The following is a 15,726-nucleotide window of genomic DNA, read 5'->3' on the forward strand; positions in this document are numbered from 1 at the left end:
AAATCTTCCCATCTATCTCATCTCCACCGCCACTTGCTTGAGTCTTTGTACAAATTAAATCTCTCTTAACTGTCAACTATTCTTGGAATCACTGTATCTCTTTCTGACATTCAACATGCGACACTGATTCTCTCTTTTAATCCTCCCGGGCCATTGCTGCCAGAACCCTTATAGCTGCCCGCAAATCATCATTCTGTTACTTTAACCGAGAACTGATCTGGGTTTCCTGATGTATGTTCTCATTTCTGCTCTATATCTTCTTTACTGAACTACTTTTGACTGGAAATATCCAACATGGCATTTTGCAAAGTATTACAATTATAAAGTATTTACAGTGCAGAAACAGGCCATTCTCCCCACAGGTCGATGCGAGCCTCCTCCCAACCTATTCCTTTTATTTGCTTATATAGCTTCCCTTGAATGTATCTATGTTGTTCATAAGAACATAAGGAATAAAAGCCTGTGCCGCCATTCAATAAGATCAGGACTGATCTTCGACCACTTTCCTACCCATTCCCCATATTCCTTGATTCCCCTACAATCAAAACATCTATCGATCTCAACCTTGAATATACTCAACAACTCCGCATCTATAGCCATTTCAGGTTGAGAATTCGTAAGAAATTCCTCCTCACCTCAGTCTTAAATGGCCGATCCCATATCCTGAGACTATGTCATCTAGTTCTAGGCTCTCCAATCAGGGGAAACAATCTCTCAGCATCTACCCTGTCAATCCCTCAGAATATTATATGTTTCAATGAGATCACCTCGCAATCTTCTAAACTCCAGAGAATAAAGGCCCAATCTACTCAATCTCTCCTCAGAGGACAACCCTTTCATCCCAGGGATTAATTTAGTGAACCTTCGTTGCACTGCATGTATGTCCTTTCTCAGATAAGGAGACTAAAACTGTGCACAGTAGGCTAGGTGCAGTAAGAATTCCTTACTCTTGTACTCAATAAATGCCAACTTGCTATTTGCCTTCCGAATGGCTTACTGTACCTGCATGCTAATTTTCTGTGTTTCCTGTTTGAGGATACCTAAATACCGCACGGCCCTTGATCAGCAGCCCTAAATGTTATATATAAACCGATGAACAATGACGGAAAGGCAAAGAGCACCCAGCCCAACCAGTCCGCCTCACACAACTGCGACACCCCTTATAATGAAAACATCTACACTCCACCCCAACCGGAGCCACGTGATCTCCTGGGAGAGGCAAAAACCAGATAAAAACACAGGCCAATATAGGGAGAAAAAAAATCTGGGAAAATTCCTCTCCGACCCATCCAGGCGATCGAGACTAGTCCAGGAGATCACCCTGGCCGTATTCTATTCCCTGCAGTACTTACCATTATATCTGCGCCGTCCAACAAAAGGTCATCTAGTCTGATCCCAATTACCAGCTCGAGGTCCGTAACCCTGCAAGTTACGGCACTTCAAGTGCCCATCCAACCATTTCTTAAAAGTGCTGAGGGTTTCTGCATCCACCACTCTTCCAGGCAGCGAGTTCCAGATCCCCACAACCCTCTGCGTAAAGAAGCCCCCCCTCAAATCCCCTCTAAACCTTCCAGCAACCAAATTAAAACTATGCCCCCTCGTAATAGACCTCTCCACCAATGGCAATAGACCCTTACTACCCACTATGTCCAGACCCCTCAATATTTTGTACATCTCAATGAGGTCTCCTCTAAACCTCCTTTGTTCCAATGACAACAAACCCAGCCTATCCAATCTGTCCTCATAACTAAGATTCTCCATTCCTGGCAGCATCCTAGTAAATCTCCTCTGCACCCTCTTTCTATAATACGCAGGACTCCAGTTGTGGCCTAACCAAAGTATTATACAATTTAAGCATAACCTCCCTGCTCTTATATTCTATGCCTCAGCCAATGAAGGCAAGCATTCCGTATGCCTACTTAACCACCTTGCCTGCTATTTTCAGGGATCTGTAGATAAGCACTCCAACGTCCCTTTGTTCATCTACACTATTTAGTGGCCTACCGCTTAATGTGTATACCCTTTCCTTGTTAGCCCTCCCAAAGTGCATCACCTCACACTTCTCTGAATTAAATTCCATTTGCCATTGCTCTGCCCAACTGACCAGTAGATTGATATTCTCCTGTAGCCCATGACTTTCCTCTTCATTATCAACCACACAGCCAATTTTTGTGTCGTCTGCAAATTTCTTAATCATACTTCCTGTATTCAAATCTAAATCGTTGATATATACCACAAGAAGCAAGGGACCCAATACTGAGCCCTGCGGAACCCCACTGGAAACATCCTTCCAGTTACAAAAACATCCAACAATCATTACCCTTTGCTTCCTACCTCCGAGCCAATTTTGGATCCAACTTGCCATTTCGCCCTGGATCCCATAGGCTTTAACCTTCATGACCAGTCTTCCATGTTGGACGTTATCAAAAGCCTTGCTAAAGTCCATATATACTACATCGTATGCATTACCCTCATCAACCCTCTTGGTTACCTCCTCAAAAAATTCAAATCAGATTAGTCAAACACGATTTTCCCTTAACAAATCCGTGCTGACTGTCCCTAATTAATCCTTGCCTTTCCAAATGCAGATTTATCCTGTCTTTCAGGATTTTTTCCAATAGTTTTCCCACCACTGAGGTTAGGCTGACAGGTCTGTAATTACTCGGCCTATCCCTTTTTCCCTTCTTAAACAAGGGTACTACATAGCAGTCCTCCAATCCTCCAGCACCATGCCCATATCCAAAGAGGACTGGAAAATGATGGTCAAGGTCTCTGCTATTTCTTCTTTTACTTCGCTCAACAGCCTGGGATGCATTTCATCCAGACCTGGGGACTTAATCTACTTTCAAAGCTGCTAAACCCCTTAATACTTCCTCTTTCACTATATTTATTTCATCCAGAATATCACACTCCTCCTCTATAGCAGTATCTGCATTGCCTCTTTCCTTTGTAAAAACAGAATGCAAAGTATTCGTTAAGAACCCAACCAACATCTTCCACCTCCACACAAAGATTACCCTCATGGTCTCAAATAGGTCCTACCCTTTCTTTAATTACCCTCTTACTCTTAATATATTTATAGAACATCTTAGGGCTTTCCTTAATTTTACTGGCCAAGAATTTCTCGTGCTCTCTTAGCATTCCTAATGTCCTTTTTAATTTTGCCTCTTAACTTTCTATATTCCTCTAAAGATTCTAAAGTATTTAGCCATTGATATACAACATAAGCATCCCTTTTTTTTCTTAATCCTCCCCTGTAAGTCCCCAGGGTGCTCTAGAATTATTTTTCTCAGCCTTACCTGATGAGAAAGCGTGATAAGATTAAGGGAAAGATGGAGAAAGGAGGATGGTATGCAGAGGGCAGTCTGGAGTGCCAGAGGGAATGGTGGAATAAGAAAAGCATAAGGAAGATAAAACAATTGTAATACTCTGTCATGCACATTCAAGAATGTGTAGAGATGGGGAAGAACATCAGGAAAGAATGACAAACAAAAACATGGAAAAAAAATAATAAAACAATTAGAAAAAGAAAACTAAAAATTTAATAAAGTAAAAAGGGTTGGCGTCAAATGCGCCGCAGTACTAAAAGATCAAAACCAAGTGCCCCAATAATGAAAGAACTATTTTAGGGATGAATATATTGGAAGAGGCAGGTGCCCTTTTAGACCCAAGGCAGAGGAAGGTTATCTGACCAAATACGACAGGGAACAAGAAACATAAATCAGGACTGCAAGTAAGCCCCAAAAAGGCACAGATAGGTCAGACTTCTGTGCAATACCTGGGACATTCCATCCAACAGGTGCATAGGGCTATGTCCGATGACCGACGGACAGCAATGAAAGAAATGCCCAGACCAATTAATGTAAGGGGAGTCAGATAACCTTCCTCTAGGACTTTTTAACTATTGCCGGAATTTTATCCCAGGGTTCACATCCTTAGTAGTCCCCATTCAGGATCTCATTAAAGGAGGGAAACCGGTATTACAATCAGTCACCAGAGGACCGGAACAGGAATTGGCGTATTTGCAAGTTAAGCAAGCCCTGACCAGTGCCCCAGCTTTGGGGTTGCTTGATATGAGTAAACTGTTCCACCTCTACTGTGATAATGAAGGGGATTTTTACAATGCTATATTGGCACAAGAATACAGAGATAGGAAACGACTAGTAGTCTATTACTCCACCCGCCAATCACCTGTAGCGGCCGGACTGCCCCAATGCGTCGCGGCCTTAGATTGTGGCGCCTGGGCAGTCCACATCGTAATGGCAGGACAGACCATATTAAACACCCAGCATACTTTAGTGGAACTATTGAACACAGGAAAGTTGAGGGCCGTTTCTGATAGCCTATGGGCAACCTGGGAAGCATTGCTTATTCCCAAAGATAAATCGATGCTTCTATTTGTACTAACTGAAATGCAAGTGTTTCTGATTGGTCCCCTTGGAGGATAAGCCACATTCTGAGGTTCCTCTGGAATGTGTAACTGGAACTGTCCAGCCCAAGTTCTGAGTGAATTCCCAATTTTTAATTAGATCCATTTTTACTTCAGAAGCCACAGAGGATAGATCTCCCCAAAAGTCACCAAGTTCCTGCCGAAGTCCATTACCCCAGCATAAGTGCATCCCTCCCCCAGCGGATGTCCATTACCCCAGCGTAAGTGCATCCCTCCGCCAGCTAAAGATCCTTACCCAAGCACAAGAACTTACTACCCCCACCCCCGCCATAGATGGGGCATTGTGTGCGGATTGTTAACATGTTTATTGAGTATGAAGTGAATAGTGACAGTGTCGTGACTTCTGGATTTCATCCACCCCAACGATGTCCCTTGTAACACATGCACCGAGCTTGCACGCACCAGGGGGTAGGAAAAACGTGATCCGTCTTCTCTGGGTTCCCCCCCCCACCTCCTCCCCCCCGCAAGGCTCTCCCTTTCTCTCTTCCCCCCCCCGCCCCAAAGCTCTCTCCTCACCCCCTCCCCCAAACTCTCTTCCTCCCACCACTCTCTTCCCCGCCCCCCCAGCTCTCTTCCCTCCACCACACCTCAGCTCTCTCTCTCCCCCACGCCCCCAAGCTCTCTTCCCCCCCTATGCCCTCAAGCTCTCTCTTCCCCGGCTCCCCCTCAAAGCTCTGTCTTCCCTCCCTCTCTCCCCCCCCGCCCCAAGCTCTCTCTCCTCCCCCCCTCCCACTCCCCAAGCTATCTCTCGGCCCCTCTCCCACCCCCCAAGCTCTCTCTGCCCCGTCCCACCCCCCAAGCTCTCTCTCCGCCCCCTCCCACCCCCAAGCTCCGCCCCCCCACCCCCCAAGCTCTCTCTTCTCCCCCCCCCCCAAGCTCTCTCTCCGCCCCCTCCCACCCTCAAGCTCTCTCTCCTCTCCTTTCTGCCCCCAAGCTATCTCCCCCCCCAAGCTCTCTCCACCCCCTCTCTCCAAGCTCTCTCTCCTCCACCCCTCCCCAAGCTCTCTCTCCTCCTCTCCCCCCAAGCTCTCTCTCCTCCTCCCAGCTCCCTCTCCTCACCCCCCCCCAAGCTCCCTCTCCTTCGCAAGCTATCCCTCCTACCCCCTCAAGCTCCCCCTCCTACACCCCCCCAGCTCTCCCTCCTACCCAACCAAGCTCTCCCTCCTTACCCCCTCCAAGCTCTCTCCTACCCCCCACCCAGTCAAGCTCTCCCACCCCCCAAGCTCTCTCTTTCCTCTCCCACCCCCAAGCTTCCTCTCCTCACCACCTGCCCCCTGCCAAACTCACTCTCCTCACCACCCCCCCCCCCCGCCAAGCTCTCTCCCCTCACCCCCCCCCCCCGCCAAGCTCTCTCCCCTCACCCCCCAGCTCTCTCTCCTCACCCCCCCCAAGCTCTCTCCTCATCCCTCCCAAGCTTTCTCCTCACCCCCTCCACCAAGCTCTCTCTCCTCACCTTCCCCCCTCCACCAAGCTCTCTCTCCTCACCCCCTCCACCAAGCTCTCTATCCTAACCCCCCCCCCCCACACCAAGCTCTTTCTCCTCAACCCCCCCCCCCCCACCAAGCTCTCTCTCCTCACCTCTACCCCTCCCCCCCGCCAAGCTCGCTCTCCTCACCCCCCCGCCCTCCTAAGCTCGCTCTCCTCACCTACCGACTAATCTCCCGGCGCTGTGGGAGGCTCGGGGCCCGCTCGGCACTGTGTGAGGCTTGGGGCCAGCGATCCGCTCGGCACAGTGTGAGGCTTGGGACCCGCTCCACGGATGCGTTCGGCTGGTCAGTGGAGGCGTGGTGAGTGCGCCGAAAAGGGTTGGTAGGAATTGCGTTGGGGGTGGGGGAGCGGCGGAGTCGGTGATATTTGTCCTAACTCTCGTTTCTGCTCTGAAGATAAATCCATTCAAAACCATGTGGTGAACCCTGCAACTGGTGTTTTGACGCAAGGGACAGAGCATAAGTGTGAATCAGTAGTAGAAGAAGAGAGTTGTGGGGTCAAGGAACTATAGGAAGGGTCCATTTCAGGTTCCCATAACTAGCGATAAGTGTGTATGCTTAGGCATGAGAGGAGAGGGACGTTGGAAACACTGGTCACAGGTAAAACCGTTTCAAATTGAATCAAAATCTGTTTCAGCCAACAGGAGGACAACCAGCCGACGTCCTAATTATTTTGTTGCAAATGAAATTGAATCAAAATCTGTTTCAGCCAATGCCGTAATTACTACTTTCCTCGAGGCGCATGCCAAAACCATGAATAAAATTATTACGGAGGACCATAAAGCTTCCGAGAAATGTCGTCTGTAGCATATTTGGAAATTGGGTGGGGGAAACAGACCAGGGAGAATTTAGCCCAGATAAAAGGAAGGTGAGGTTAGCAACGAGCAATTGCCTAATCTATCCCGTCAAGGAGAGACTATCCCAGGGTGCCAACTCAGAGGAATGGTGCGGGTATACCACTTCCAAATTAAATGTAAAGTGAACGGTGACAGTCTGCTGGGACTATACTTGCAACACCAGTGATTGTACCTGGAACAGAGCCTCGAGAGATGTATCAAGTCCACAACATTGGAATCATTAAAGGGAAATACATACATAACGTATCATGAGACATTACCCTATGCAGTAAAATATGAAGATAGTTTAGTGTGAACCAAGTTGGAAGGTTCTGCCACCCATCAGGGAATAACAATGTGCCCTCAAAAAATGAGTTTTGACCTAATTGCAGCCTGTGGATTTAACATAAGAACTAGGAGCAGGAGTAGGCCATTTGGCCCCTCGAGCCTGCTCTGCCATTTAATGAGATCATGGCTGATCTGATCATGGACTCAGTCAGTTCCAGTTCCCTGATTGCTCCCTATAACCCTTTATTCCCTTATCGCTCAAAAATCTGCCTATCTCTGCCTTAAATATATTGAATGACCCAGCCTACACAGCTCTCTGGGGCAGAGAATTACAGATTTACTCTGAGAAAAGAAATTCCTCCTCATCTCACTTTTAAATGGGCGGCCCCATATTTTGAGAATATGCGCCCTAGTTTTAGTTTCCCCTATGAGTGGAAATATCCTTTCTGCATCCACCTTGTCGAGCTACCTCATTATCTTGTATGTTTTGATAAGATCATCCTAGCCACCCTTCACACTCGCCCTCAACCTGCTATCTTCATAAGTCAACCCCCTCATCTCTGGAATCAACCTAGTGAACCTTCTTGAACAGCCTCCAATGCAAGTATATCCTTCCTTAAATACAGAGACCAAAACTGTACACAGTACTCCAGGTGTGGCTTCACCAATACCCTGTACAGTTGTAGCAGACTTCTCCATTTTTATACTCTTATCCCCCTTGCAATAAAGGCCAACATTCCATTTGCCTTCCTGGTTACTTGCTGTACCTGCATACTAACTTTTTTAGGTTTCATGCACAAGGCTCCCCGCCCCCCAGGTCTCTCTGTACTGCAGCATTTTGCAAATGATTACACAAGGATGAGGGAGAGTGTGAAGGGTGGCTAGTGAGATGGGGATGTGATAATATAGATAGAGAGGGATGGGTTGAGGTGCAAGGTAAGTTGGTGTAATGATGTGCAGGAGTAGAGTAGGGAAAGCAGAGTGATGGAGATGTGATGAGAGGCACAGCAGGATGCGGTTGAGTGTGGCTTTGTACTAATGTTTCATGATGTACTGAGATCATTGAAACATTTGTGGCACTGCACCCAGGTCCTCCTGACCACATCCCTGCTTGTGCCCTCCTCTGTAACATGCAACCAGGCTGTGTTGATCTCCTGAGGTCTCTTCGACCCATGGGAAGGAAAGAGGATCTCCCTGCATGCTGTGACTCCCTCCATAAACACAATTTAAAGGAGAGCCTGGGTGCAACCCTGCACCTTTGTGCAGTGCTCGTCAGTGTTTGCAGCACCTCAATGTTGTAGAAGACTGACAGCACAAATGTTAAGACAAATATGGTCATGGTCCCTTTAAGAAAACCAGCTGATGTCATTTCATGTTGCGTCGTCACCCGCTTCCGCTAATTGGGCCCGGTAACACACTGGGTGGCTTAAAAAGCCCCATCAACGTAAAATTATTTTACAGTGGGATGGAACCAGCAGCAATGTTAGGACCCACCACGGACATCGCCCGCCACAGGCCCACCGAGGTAATATTGCGGCATTATTTTTCCAAGGTCTATTCTTCATACCAAAACGTACTACTTCGCACTTAGCTATATTGAAGTTCATTTGCTACCATTACCCAGTTTCCTCGATAGGAATCATCTGATATGCACAGTGGATTCCCGGTGGGATTTCCTCTGCCAAAAGGGAGCCTGCCACTGCCCAGCTATGAAATGCCAGCAATGTTGCAGTGGGATTACAGTGGGTTCCCAGTGGGACTCTGCAGCAGAATCAGAAGGACAACTGGGGAAAGGAGCAGAAGTGCTCCAAAGATCAGAAGGTTGGCAGCCCAGCGAGTTCAACAAAGATCAAGGCCTACACAGTGGAGGCTGGGATGAAGGGTGTGGATGTTGCTATAAGGCTCTCTCCTTCCAGGGGAAGAACCTGGGATCATTAACAAGCTCTCCAGGACCTACCTTGTTAGTCCCACCCGGTAACAAGGACGGAAATTGGGGAAAATCATAGTGTATCCAGGCTCACCCCTCCCCACAGCCACTACATGTGCTAGATGGGGAGAAGGCCAGTGGAGGTCCTGGCAGGAGCAAGGAGGGAAATGTAGGTCAAGCACTGAGGCAGCAATCGGCCTCATCACCTGCATTTTCCTTCTTCACCACAATCTTCCCTGAAATCAGAGGAGAATCTCAGCCAGTGTTCAGTCCAAACTGGGTAAATAAAAATCCTGTAGGTGGGTGTACATTGCTCCCGAGACTCAAACATGGCGATGTATCCAATTTGGTCCCAATAATCCCACAGGTTGTGTGTCAGATACTTGGTTGGCCAAAAAAATCTTTCACCTTTCTCTCTTGCCTTTCCCCGTCTCTTTCACTCTCGCTTTTCTTCTTTCCTTCTCTCTTTCTCTTCTCCATATTTTCTTCGCCAGCTTTCATTCCTTCTCTCCCTTTTCCCAATTGCTTTTCTTCTTCCCATCTTTTACTTTCCCTCTCTCTTCCTCTCTATATTTCTATTTCCACTCCCCTTTCACCTCCCCAGTCTGTGGGTCGTGTGAGGGTTTGTATTGAGGCTGTGGCGGTGGCGATTGCGCCATTCACTCGGCTCCGGCATCACTGCAGCGATTCCTCCACGGGGACAGCGGGCAGGACGTCAATAGGCCGGAGAGCGGACCGCCGTGTGCTGGTACTTTGCGGTATGCCCGCACTCCCTCACTGGGTGTTGGAAGGCCCGATGTGGCGAGGGACGGGACGGGACGGGACTGGCCCCGATGTGCAGCGGAGTCGCTGGGAGAATCCTGCAGCGATGAAGCACTGAAGGAAATGCTAGCCCTGGGCGGAGCGGCTTAATCCGGCCGCAGCAAACAGTGGACAACTTTCCCCAAGTCCCTGAGCCACAACAGACGAATCCCGAGCTCTGGAACTTTCGAAAGTGGCTCCCCCCGCCCCCGCTGATCCTCCAATCACAGCTTACCCCGCCATCCCGCTTGTTAATCCTCCAATCACAGCTTCCCCTTTCCCAAGTGTTCGCTGATCCTCCAATCACAGCTCCCCCCGCTCGCGCTCTTTCTGTTGACTCTGGGCTCAGCGCGCTGCCGCCCTTCAACTGCTTTAGAAACATAGAAAATAGGTGCAGGAGTAGGCCATTCAGCCCTTCTAGCCTGCACCGCCATTCAATGAGTTCATGGCTGAACATGAAACTTCAGTACCCCCTTCCTGCTTTCTCGCCATAACTCTTGATCCCCCGAGTAGTAAGGACTTCATCTAACTCCCTTTTGAATATATTTAGTGAATTGGCCTCAACTACTTTCTGTGGTAGAGAATTCCACAGGTTCACCACTCTCTGGCTGAAGAAGTTTCTCCTCATCTCGGTCCTAAATGGCTTACCCCTTATCTTCAGACTGTGACCCCTGGTTCTGGACTTCCCCAACATTGGGAACATTCTTCCTGCATCTAACCTGTCTAAACCCGTCAGAATTTTAAACGTTTCTATGAGGTCCCCTCTCATTCTTCTGAACTCCAGTGAATACAAGCCCAGTTGATCCAGTCTTTCTTGATAGGTCAGTCCCGCCATCCCGGGAATCAGTCTGGTGAATCTTCGCTGCACTCCCTCAATAGCAAGAATGTCCTTCCTCAAGTTAGGAGACCAAAACTGTACACAATACTCCAGGTGTGGCCTCACCAAGGCCCTGTACAACTGTAGCAACACCTCCCTGCCCCTGTATTCAAATCCCCTCGCTATGAAGGCCAACATGCCATTTGCTTTCTTAACCGCCTGCTGTACCTGCATGCTAACCTTCAATGACTGATGTACCATGACACCCAGGTCTCGTTGCACCTTCCCTTTTCCTAATCTGTCACCATTCAGATAATAGTCTGTCTTTCTGTTTTTACCATCAAAGTGGATAACCTCACATTTATCCACATTATACTTCATCTGCCATGCATTTGCCCACTCACCTAACCTATCCAAGTCACTCTGCAGCCTAATAGCATCCTCCTCGCAGCTCACACTGCCACCCAACTTAGTGTCATCCGCAAATTTGGAGATACTGCATTTAATCCCCTCGTCTAAATCATTAATGTACAATGTAAACAGCTGGGGCCCCAGCACAGAACCTTGCGGCACCCCACTAGTCACTGCCTGCCATTCTGAAAAGTACCCGTTTACTCCTACTCTTTGCTTCCTGTCTGCCAACCAGTTCTCAATCCACATCAGCACACTACCCCCAATCCCATGTGCTTTAACTTTGCACATTAATCTCTTGTGTGGGACCTTGTCGAAAGCCTTCTGAAAGTCCAAATATACCACATCAACTGGTTCTTCTTTGTCCACTTTACTGGAAACATCCTCAAAAAATTCCAGAAGATTTGTCAAGCATGATTTCCCTTTCACAAATCCATGCTGACTTGGACCTATCATGTCACCATTTTCCAGATGCACTGCTATGACATCCTTAATAATTGATTCCATCATTTTACCCACTAACTTTTCACATACTTTGCAATGGGGCCAGGCGTTGCACTGCTCAACAGCAGAGAGATCGGAGCATCAAAGGTGAAGACACTGAGCTTTCTCTTTGAGACCAAATGCAGGGAGCCCTGAGCCCTGAGCCCTGAGATTGAGACTGTGAAATGGGAATCAGAGTCTCCGCCCCGGGAATGGTCCTGGTGCAGATACCAGCTCGAGTGTAGGCGAGAGGTGGCGAATGGGCGGATCTCAGGGTGGCCCAGATACCGGCTAGTGGGACTGAGTTTAAAAAGATCTGAGGGAGAAAGAAAGACTTGCATTTATATAGCGCCTTTCACGACCACCGGACATCTCAAAGGGCTTTACAGCCAATTAAATACTTTTGGAGTTTAGTCACTGTTGTAATGAAGGAAACACGGCAGCCAATTTGCACACAGCAAGTTCCCACAAACAGCAAAGTGATAATGACCACTTTTTTAAAATGTTGATTGAGGGATAAATATTGGCCAGGACACCAGGGATAACTCCCCTGCTCTTCGAAATAGTGCCCTGGGATCTTTTACATCCACCTGAGAGAGCAGATGGTGTCTCAGTTCTAATCCGAAAGACAGGTGATGAGAGTTTAGAAAGAGTGAGAGCCAGAGAGAAGCGGAGTTAAAGAAAGAGCAGGCCAAAAAAAAAAATCAAAGATTGACATCACAGGAGAGCAGATGGGTGATAGATTGGTGAATATTACAGCTTTTATTTGCTTTCTAAGTTAGGGAATGGGTTTAATTTAAGAGTTGAGAAACTGTAACTTGCTAGTACATATTAAATTAATAACTTAGAACAGATAAAGTAATTAAACAATGAAACTAAAATATCGACTGAATAAAAGCTTTAATTAATTAAAATAACAAGGTTAGAAATGCCAAGGCAGGCGGTGTGTTGTAACTGCAGCATGTGGGGGTTGAAAAGCACTCCAGGAACTTCGGCTCAGAGTTGTTGAGCTGGAGTAACAAGCTGCAGATATTGCGATGCATCAGGGAAGGGGAGAGTTACCTGGATACTTTGATCCAGGAAGCAGTCACACCTGTTGGGTTAGGTATTGGTATAGGTCTGGTTGGTGGTCAGGGACAGGTGGGTGTGACTGCAACTCAGGCAGGTAAGGGGACATCCAGGTGCAGTGCTGGAGGAGCCTCGGCCTTTGCCCTTATCCAACAGGTATGATGTTTTTGCTGCCTGTGTGGATGAGGGAAAAGCTAGCAGGATGGATGAGCAGGCACCATGGTGCAGGAGGCCATTCAAGTGGGGGGAGTGAAAGGGAATGTAGTTGTAGGGGACAGTATAGTCAGTGGGATAGATACCGTTCTCTACATCCGCGACCGGGAGTTCCAAAGGTTGTGTTGCGTGCCAGGGTTAAAGACACCTCCTTGCGGCTGGAAAAGAACTTGGAGTGGGAAGGGGAGGATCCAGTTGTCATGGTCCACGTAGGAATCAATGACGTAGGTAGAACTAGGAATTAGGTTCTTCAAAAAGAGTTTGAGGAGTTGGGGTCCAAATTAAGATAATAATCTCTGGATTGTTACCTGAGCCATGCGCCAATTGGTATAGGGATAAGCAGATTAGAAAGTTAAATGCGTGGCTCAGAGTGTGGCGTGGGAGGCAGAGGTTTTCCTTATGGGGCACTGGCACTAGCACTGGGGAAAGAGGGAGCTGTTCCGTTGGGATGGACTCCACTTGAACTGGGCCGGAACCAGTGTCCTGATGAATCGAATAACTAGGGCAGTAAACAGGGCTTTAAACTAACGAAGGAGGGTGGAGGGGGGGGGCGGGGCAGATGAGAGGATTCAGGAAAGACGCAATTTAAAAACAGCAAGAGAAATGTCAAGGCTCTAGAGCAGCGTTTTGGGTAAAAATAAGCAGAGTGGGTTATGAAGGAACAGAGAGAGAGTAACAAAGGTAATAGGGCATTACTGACTAAGGTGACATCAGGGAGAAATTGAAAAAAAGTCAAAGCTAAAGGCACTTTTTCTGAATGTGCGAAGCGTTCTCAACAAAATAGATGAATTAATAGCGCAGATAGAAATGAATAGGATTGATCTAACGAAGGAGGGTGGAGGGGGGGGGGCGGGGCGGATGAAGGTTGGCATGCAGGTGCAGCAGGCGGTTAAGAAAGCAAATGGCATGTTGGCCTTCATAGCAAGGGGATTTGAGTACAGGGGCAGGGAGGTGTTGCTACAGTTGTACAGGGCATTGGTGAGGCCACACCTGGAGTATTGTGAACAGTTTTGGTCTCCTAACCTGAGGAAGGACATTCTTGCTATTGAGGGAGTGCAGCGAAGGTTCACCAGACTGATTCCCGGGATGGCGGGACTGACCTATCAAGAAAGACTGGATCAATTGGGCTTGTATTCACTGGAGTTCAGAAGAATGAGAGGGGACCTCATAGAAACATTTAAAATTCTGACGGGGTTAGACAGGTTAGATGCAGGAAGAATGTTCCCAATGTTAGGGAAGTCCAGAACCAGAGGTCACAGTCTAAGGATAAGGGGTAAGCCATTTAGGACCGAGATGCGGAGGAACTTCTTCACCCAGAGAGTGGTGAACCTGTGGAATTCTCTACCACAGAAAGTTGTTGAGGCCAATTCACTAAATATATTCAAAAAGGAGTTAGATGAGGTCCTTACTACTAGGGGGATCAAGGGGTATGGCGAGAAAGCAGGAATGGGGTACTGAAGTTGAATGTTCAGCCATGAACTCATTGAATGGCGGTGCAGGCTAGAAGGGCCGAATGGCCTACTCCTGCACCTATTTTCTATGTTTCTATGTTTCTATGTAATAGCGATTACGGAGACGTGATTGCACAGTGACCAAGCTTGGGAACTAAATATTCCAGTTTACTTAACTTTTAGAAGAAATAGGCAAAATGGAAAAGGAGGAGGGGTAACCGTGATTATAAAGGATGGAATAATGGCAGTTGAGAGAAAGGACCGGATTTTCGTCAGGTTTGCGACTGGATTTTCACCGTGATTTGACCCTCCGCGGCGAAAACCCGAGCAGCATCCTCGAGTATGTATTTGTTGCGGCGCTTTCAAGTACCGCCAAGGAGAGATGCGCCGATTTGCAACATAGAAATATAGAAAATAGGTGCAGGAATAGGCCATTCAGCCCTTCGAGCCTGCACCACCATTCAATATGATCATGGCTCATCATTTTTGCTACTTCAGTACCCCATTCCTGCTTTCTCTCCATACCCCTTCATCCCTTTAGCCATAAGGGCCACATCTAACTCCCTTTTGAATATATCTAATGAACTGGTCTCAACAACTTTCTGTGGTAGAGAATTCCACAGGTTCACAGGGGAGTGAAGAAGTTTCTCCTCATCTCGGTCCTAAATGGCTTACCCCTTATCCTTAGACTATGACCCCTGGTTCTGGACTTCCCCAACATCGGGAACATTCTTCCTGCATCTAACCTGTCCAATCCCATCAACATTTTATATGTTTCAATGAGATCCCCTCTCATTCTTCTAAATTCCAGTGAATATTAGCCTAGTCAATCCAGTCTTTCTTCATATGTCAGTCCTGCCATCCTGGGAATCAGTCTAGTGAACCTTCACTGCACTCCCTCAATAGCAAGAATGTCCTCCCTCAGATTAGGAGACCAAAACTATACACAATATTCCAGGTGTGGCTTCACCAAGGCTCTGTACAACTGCAGTAAGACCTCCCTGCTCCTATACTCAAATCCTCTCGTTATGAAGGCCAACATGCCATTTGCCTTCTTCACCGCCTGCTGTACCTGCATGCCAACTTTCAATGAATGATGTACCATGACATCCAGGTCTCATTGCACCTCCCCTTTTCCTAATCTGTCTCCATTCAGATAATATTCTGCCTTCTTGTTTTTACCACCAAAGTGGATAACCTCACATTTATCTACATTATACTGCATCTGCCATGCATTTGCCCAATCACCTAACCTGTCCAAGTCACTCTGCAGCCTTTTAGAATCCTCCTCACAGTTCACATTGCCACCCAGCTTAGTGTCATCTGCAAACTTGGAGATATTACATTCAATTCCTTCGTCTAAATCATTAATTAATATTGTAAATAGCTGGGGTCCCAGCACTGACCCTCGGATTACGTTTGCGTCCGAGTTTCAGCACTCTTCCTGATCCGTATGCCGCACCCAGAATAGCAACAGGTCAAACCTGTCGGTGC

General features: G+C 47.5%; 1 pseudogene; it reads right to left on the reverse strand.

Annotated features, from left to right (window-relative positions):
• LOC139266149 (sodium- and chloride-dependent neutral and basic amino acid transporter B(0+)-like) overlaps positions 1–9,954 on the reverse strand; it is a 185,667-nt pseudogene extending 175,713 nt beyond the window's left edge.
• Positions 9,955–15,726: the final 5,772 nt, after the last annotated feature.

The sequence above is a fragment of the Pristiophorus japonicus genome, chromosome 6 (genome assembly GCF_044704955.1).
Source record: "Pristiophorus japonicus isolate sPriJap1 chromosome 6, sPriJap1.hap1, whole genome shotgun sequence".
Lineage (NCBI taxonomy): Eukaryota > Metazoa > Chordata > Chondrichthyes > Pristiophoridae > Pristiophorus > Pristiophorus japonicus.